This window comes from Callorhinchus milii, unplaced genomic scaffold, assembly GCF_018977255.1.
Source record: "Callorhinchus milii isolate IMCB2004 unplaced genomic scaffold, IMCB_Cmil_1.0 Scaffold6, whole genome shotgun sequence".
Taxonomy (NCBI): Eukaryota; Metazoa; Chordata; class Chondrichthyes; order Chimaeriformes; family Callorhinchidae; genus Callorhinchus; species Callorhinchus milii.
The window spans coordinates 8042866-8049866 of NW_024704747.1; the positions used below are offsets into that span (position 1 = coordinate 8042866).

The 7001-nt window shown below is 39.8% G+C and overlaps 1 non-coding gene across 1 annotated transcript; it reads right to left on the reverse strand.

The window, feature by feature from the left end:
- Nucleotides 1-3025: 3025 nt before the first annotated feature.
- trnag-ccc lies at nucleotides 3026-3097 on the reverse strand. The gene has a single exon. It is a non-coding gene; the product is annotated as a tRNA-Gly (tRNA).
- Nucleotides 3098-7001: the final 3904 nt, after the last annotated feature.

A 7001-nucleotide genomic window follows, 5' to 3' on the forward strand; every position in this document is an offset into this window, starting at 1 on the left:
CTGGCAGCATCAGCATCCACGGATCCACACTCCACCTCACCAATCCAGTCAAGAACCTGGGTGTCTTGTTCGAACCTCAACTGTCCTTTCTCCCCTACCTCCATGCCATGACCCACTCTGCCTTCCCCCACCTCTGCAACATTGCCCGACTCCGCCAGTTCCTCACCCGTCAGGCTACTGAAACCCTCATACATGCCTTCATTACATCTAGGCTCAACTATGCCAGCGCCCTGCTTGTCAGCCTTTCCAACTCTTCCCTCCACAAGCTGCAGATCATCCAGAACTCTGCAGCTTGTGTCCTCTCCCTCACCAGGCTCTGTGACCCTATCACTCCCACCCTCGCCTGGCTCCACTGGCTCCCCATCCCTCAGAGAATCGAGTTCAAAATCCTTGTCCTCACCTTCAAGGCCCTCCACGGCCTGGCCCCCTCCTATCTCTCCCACATTACCTTTGCCTCGCTCCCGATCTTGCTTCCTTCAAGGTACGCCTCAAGACCCTCCTCTTTGACTGTGCCTTCGGCCACCCTCCTAACCTCTATGCCCTCCATGCTTCCTGATCTCAACCCCCCACACCCCCTCCGCTCAGGGCCTAATCCCTAATCCCTGCCTGTTCAATGTCATGGGTCGTCTTTCCGACATGAAAGGTGCTTTAAAAATGCAATTTTGTATTGTATTATATTGTATTGTATGAATGTTTCACAATATTGTACAGTTTACAAATCCATTACTGCCAACCCAATATACCACATAATAGTACATTGTTTTGCTTCAGACACTAATTTGTATGAGAAGACAGTTGCTTTGAAAGTTCAAGGTTCTGCTACAAAGTGGATGATCAATTACAGAATAATGATAACAATAACGGCGCAAACAGATTAATTTTATTTGCACACAATTTTTTTGAATAGATATAAATCAACTCTACTGTTACAGTAAATCATTTTTACCTTGAAAATGACACAGCTCAAAATAACAGCCTGTAAACTGCTAATTGGAAAATATGTGTTCTTCATGGAAGATTATATTCTGGATGGTCAAGTGTAGCAAGTGTGTCAAGACAATTGTATAACTTTATTGAACCAAACTCCACTTATAAATAAGTAGCTTTGCGTACTAATCAAAATGAGGAACCATATATGCTGAGGTGCAACTGGTTATCTTTGACATAAGGCAATTGTTACTCTTTTAGTTAGTTTAGTTCCCATCACCAGTGAAATTGTACAGTTTGAACACTAAGTAATGTCAAAATGTCACTCTAATTTTTTTGAAAACTAAGCCTTAAGTTTGAAAAGTTTATACCAGACTGACAAATTAATTAAGATTAATTTAAATTTCTTGAATTACTTTATCCAAAATCTACTGGTTAAACTTTGTTATATACCTTTGCTGCAGTTTACCAAACTCTAGAGACTTAAATTATTTAAAACTATAGAAATATATAGATTTTTTTTTAAAAGATGGATCTGAATCGCTCAAAATTGGCTGAAATGTTTTAAATGGCCCCTTAATGGCCTCTTTGACCAAACTTTTGGTCATCTTTACTTCCCCCACCCATCATCTTCAGCTTCCCCCTGCTCCACCTCCTGCTTTGGATGCCAAGCTCGCTGTGTAAAGCCCTCTGTAATTTAAGATGTTCTCTAAATGTGAAAGGTGCTATATTGTATTTTGTATTGTATTATACTGCCTTATTCCATGCATTATAACAAATCCCAACTTTTAAAAAAAATGCACTGGAATCACATTTTGATTTTCTGTATTTTGATCACTTGGAATGAAGCTTTAAGACACACCCTAAATTCATGGATATTTTGTGCTTTGTGCTGAGTATAAGATGGACTATGATTACGAGAACACAATTCCAATCTAAACATCAACACATCTTACAGCAAGTTGACCTCCATTTGTTTTACCCTTGCTGGATTTTTTATTGGGTACAAATATTCTTTGGTAGGACCATCATGTCTGTCTGTTGGAACACAGCCACAATCGTAAATTTTCAATTCAAACCTCTAGGAGTTTCAATTCCCTTATCAGTGGGAATAACTATCTATTCCTTATGTTAAAATCCTTAAGTAACTGAGCAACTTAGGTCTTGATATCACATTCAGTCACGCCACTACTTTTGCAACAACATGGCAATTCATAAGGATCAAACTAATTAATGTATAATGACTATATGAAAACATCCATGCCAATACATTTTAATTGCAGTGCAAGTAAATTGGAATAAAATATGCTAATAACATATTATTCATTTAAACATGTTAATTAGTATAATGTATTTGTGAGAAATGATTGATATTCTGAAAGAAAAAAATTAAACCATATTATTTTTAATTTTATGGAATTACACATTATTTGCAGTAAGTTAAGTCATTCATAGCCTTTGGCTCCAATTAATAAGTATAAGATGACAAATAGGTGTAGGCGTAACTCTCAAAGCTGCAATTCAATAGAATGGTTTTGTTGACGTCATCAATGAGAGCTTCAAGTGGTTTATGAAAATTAAATTGTAAAGACACTGCCAGACAGTTTTATTCTGTAGAAAATTCAATCTAGAATTTCTATTTTTTCTCCTTTTGCTTGTTCAACTATTATATCATGAATGCAACAGAATCAAATTCAACGAGCAGACACAGTAAAAATAGCAATGAAGTAGGTGCTGATATCATACCTTGAGATCTGGATTATTGCATAGTATTGCCAAGACTGTCACAACAACAACAACAACAACAAGATTACATTTGTATAGGGCCTTTCACGTTGGGAGGACGTCCCAAGGCACTGAAATAGTAATCGTTGCATTTGATATAGCGCTTTTCATGCCTTCGAGACTTCTCAAATCGCTTCACAGAATATATTGTAAAGTGAATTGACTGTATATTTGTGGGCGAAAGACAGGGACCAATTGCATACAACAGTGTCCCACAAACAGTCGTGGATTGAAGTTGACCAATTTTATTATTATGTTTTTTTCTTGAGGGATTATTATTAGGCGTGTGGAGTAAGGAAACTTGCCCAAGGTTTTGACCTGCTGGGAATTGAACCCAGGTTTCTCACTTGGGAGGCGAGTGCTCTAACCACTGAGCTACAGGACTCCGGTCACAACATAGGTTCAGATTAAATCAGACCCAATTAATCTCATACTTGCAGAATATCCACCCTCCTGCCCTCTCATTACAGCATTAAGTTTTTTCGGGGGATCAGCTGGATGTCTGACACACGTGGAAACCCAGCACCATTCTTAAGAGCATCCAAACCAAACTGAGAGTTCCATGGATCCCACCTACATATGGAAATTCCAGAGATGTTTACTAGAATGGAATACACACTCTCCCAGAGGACTGGGGACCCCAGACTCTATGTGGGGGTACTGCAGCAGTCTAACCAGCTAAAACTGCATACCTTGCCATTAAGACCACTGGCTGGCAAGCTTTCCCACCACTTGTCCAGTTTAGACCATCCAATCTGTTAGGGCTTTAATAATAATAATAATCCTTGCATTTGATATAGCGCTTTTCACGTCTTCTAGACGTCCCAAAGCGCTTCACAGAATATACTGTAAAGTGAATTGACTGTATATTTGTGGGCGAACGCGGCAGCCAATTGCGCACAGCAATGTCCCACAAACAGTCGTGAATTGAAAATGACCAATTTATTATTGGTTTGTTTTGGAGGAATTATTATTAGGCGTGTGGGTGGAGTAAGGAAACTTGCCCAAGGTTTCGCCCTGCCTGGAATTGAACTCAGGTCTCTCACTTGCAAAGCAAGTGCTCTTACCACTGAGCTACAGGACTCCAGCTTTGTCTTGCAGGGTTAACAGGAGCTGAGTGGGAAGAGTCCCTGTCCCCTGTGAATGGTCTGCCATTCCTGCTGATTTGCCAGCCTAGTTATGCTGTGATCAGCAGTGCCTTGGAATACTGAGGACCCGCCTGGTTCAGGAACTGGACTACTGAGATTACCACAGAGAGTGGGCTTGATCCTGATATTCCATTGTCAAATATGTCACCTCAGAGTCAGATCAGCATCAAGGAGACCCAGCTTGCCTACCCTCGGACGTTAATCACTATCTTTTTTTTAAACAAGTCCATCTCCCTGGCTTCAACCACCCTACTTATTTAATATCTTGAGGGCGGTGAATAATTACAGTCAAAACTGTAAACTGTGGTTTTGACTGTTATTCATTGCCCTCAAGACATTAAATAAGTAAAAGATCTTATCTTCCAAAAAGATAAAAGCCCTGTGATATTTCTCAGTGTCCTCTGCAAACATAATTCAACAAAAACTCCATATATCTTATATCACAACCGTATTATTCAATTCTTACTAGTTAGATTCCAAGATGACATTTCCACAATCCTAAAAGACAGTCATGGTGTGCCATAGAGTACTCAGTCATCCTTTTCTATACTCAGCACAACCTTTGATCCAATTATATCTCAGCCTTTTGGCTAAAATAAAGTGTGTTCAGTAAGTCAAATTGAAACTTCTCAATGACTACTTCTAACCACATCAAATATTTTTCCCATTTCCAAGCTTACATTGTGATTGTTTTCATGTTAGTGTGCATAGGATTCCTTTCAAAGTTATCAACACAATTCCTTAATAAGGAATCTGGGTTATTCAAATGAAGATTCCTTCTTGTAACTTCTTGTAATAAGGAATTACTATGGAATTCCATTAAAATATTGCCAATTAAACCCATTGTAAAGATTTGAAATCATCTACTGACCCAACTGATAGGAAACATCCCATATAAAAGGCTGATCGCAAGTCACAATCAAAATATCTATTTCACAAATTACCTAAATTAAAGGAAAAAGTGTGTTAACATAAAGCAATTTGAGGAACCATATAGGATGCTTTAATTTCTTTAGCCTAATATCTATAAAGTATCTTCCTTTCAAAATGGTAGATTTGCCAAGTGGAAAAAGGCTTCCATAGAGACATAGGATTCTATAGGACCAAATGCTAAATGAACAAATTTTAAACATTATCCTGATTTGAGTTTGTTAAAAGAGACACAAGACATTATTTTCAAGTATAGAGAACATAAGAATGTAAGAAATAGGAACAGGAGTAGGCCATTTGGCCCCTCAAGCCTGCCCCACCATTTAATAAGATCGTGGCTGATCCTCTAGCCTAATTCCACTTACCCGCCCTATCCCCATATCCTTTAATCCCTTTAGTTTTTAAAAATCTATCGATCCCAGTCTTGAATATGTTCAATGACTGAGCATCCACAGCTTTCTGTGATAGAGAATTTCATAAATTCACTACCCTCTGAGTGGCTGACTTTTAATCGTGAGACTATGACCCCTAGTTTTAGATTCTCCAACCAGGGGAAACAGTCTCACACTATCTATCCTGTCAAGACCCTTAAGAATTTTATAGGTTTGCATAAGATCACCTCTAATTCTTCTATATTCTAGAGAATATAGGACTCGTCTACACAACCTATCCTCACAGGTCAACCCCCTCCCAGGAACCAGCCTAGTGAATCTATGTTGCAACCCCTCTAAGGTGAGTATATCCTTTCTTAGATAAGGAGACCAAAACTGCACACAATATTTCAGGTGCAGTCTCACCAAGGCCCTATATAATTGCAGTAAGACTTCCCTACTCTTGTAATCTAACCCCTTTGCAATAAACATTAACATGCTACTAGCCTTCCTAATTGTGGAGCCCTGCAGCTCAGTGGTTAGAGCACTCGCCTTGCAAGCAAGAGACCTGGGTTCAATTCCAAGCAGGGCGAAACCTTGGGCAAGTTTCCTAACTCCACACGCTTCATAATAATCTCTCCAAAAAACAAAAACAATAATAAATTGGTCATTTTCAATCCATGACTGTTTGTGGGACACTGCTGTGTGCAATTGGCTGCCGTGTTTCCCCCACAAATATAAGGTCAATTCACTTTACTGTGAAGCGCTTTGAGACGTCTAGAAGATGTGATAAGCACTATATCAAATGCAAGGATTATTATTATGCTTGCTGTACCGGCATACTAACTTTCGGTGACTGGGGTACATGGACACCTAAATCCCTCTGAACACTAACACTATCTAGTCTCTCCCTCTCTAGAAAATAATCTGCTTTTCTATTTTTTCTACCTAGGTGAATAACTTCACACTTCCCAGATTATATTCCATCTGCCACCTTCTTGCCCACTCACTTAACCTGTCTATATCCCTTTGCATCCTCCTTGTCTCAATGTTTGTGTGTGTCAGTCTGTGTGTGTGTGTGTGTGTCTCTCACTCAGTCAGTGTGTGTGTCTGTGTCTCAGTTAACGTGTGCGAGTGTGTCCCAGTCGCTATGTTTGTGTGTGTATGTGTGTGTCTCAGTTTGTGTGTGTCTGTATTTCAGTCAGTGTGTGTGTATGTGTCTCTCACTCAGTCAGCGTGTGTGTGTCTGTGTCTCAGTTAAAGTGTGCTCGTGTGCCTCAATCACACGCAGATTGGAGTCCTGTGGCTCAGTGGTTAGAGCACTCGCTTTGCAAGCGAGAGACCTGAGTTCAATTCCAGGCAGGTCAGGGCAAAACCTTGGGCAAGTTTCCTTACTCCACACAGATCCTAATAATAATCCCTCCAAAACCAAAAACAATAATAAATTGGTCATTTTAAATCTACGACTGTTTGTGGGACATTGCTGTGCGCAATTGGCTGCCGCGTTCGCCCACAAATATACAGTCAATTCACTTTACAGTGCGTTCTGTGAAGCGCTTTGGGACGTCCTCCCGACGTGAAAAGCGCTATATCAAATGCAAGGATTATTATTATTATTATTGTGTCCTCCTCACAGCTTACTTTCCCACCTAGCTTTCTATCGTCCGCGAATTTAAATACATTAAGTTCTAATTCCTCATCTAAATCATTGATGTAGACTATAAACAGTTGAGGCCCAAGCACTGATCCTTGTGGCACTCCACTAGTCACAACCTGCCAATCTGAGAAGGACCCGTTTATCCCTACTATCTGTTTTCTGCCTGTTAACCATTCTTCAATC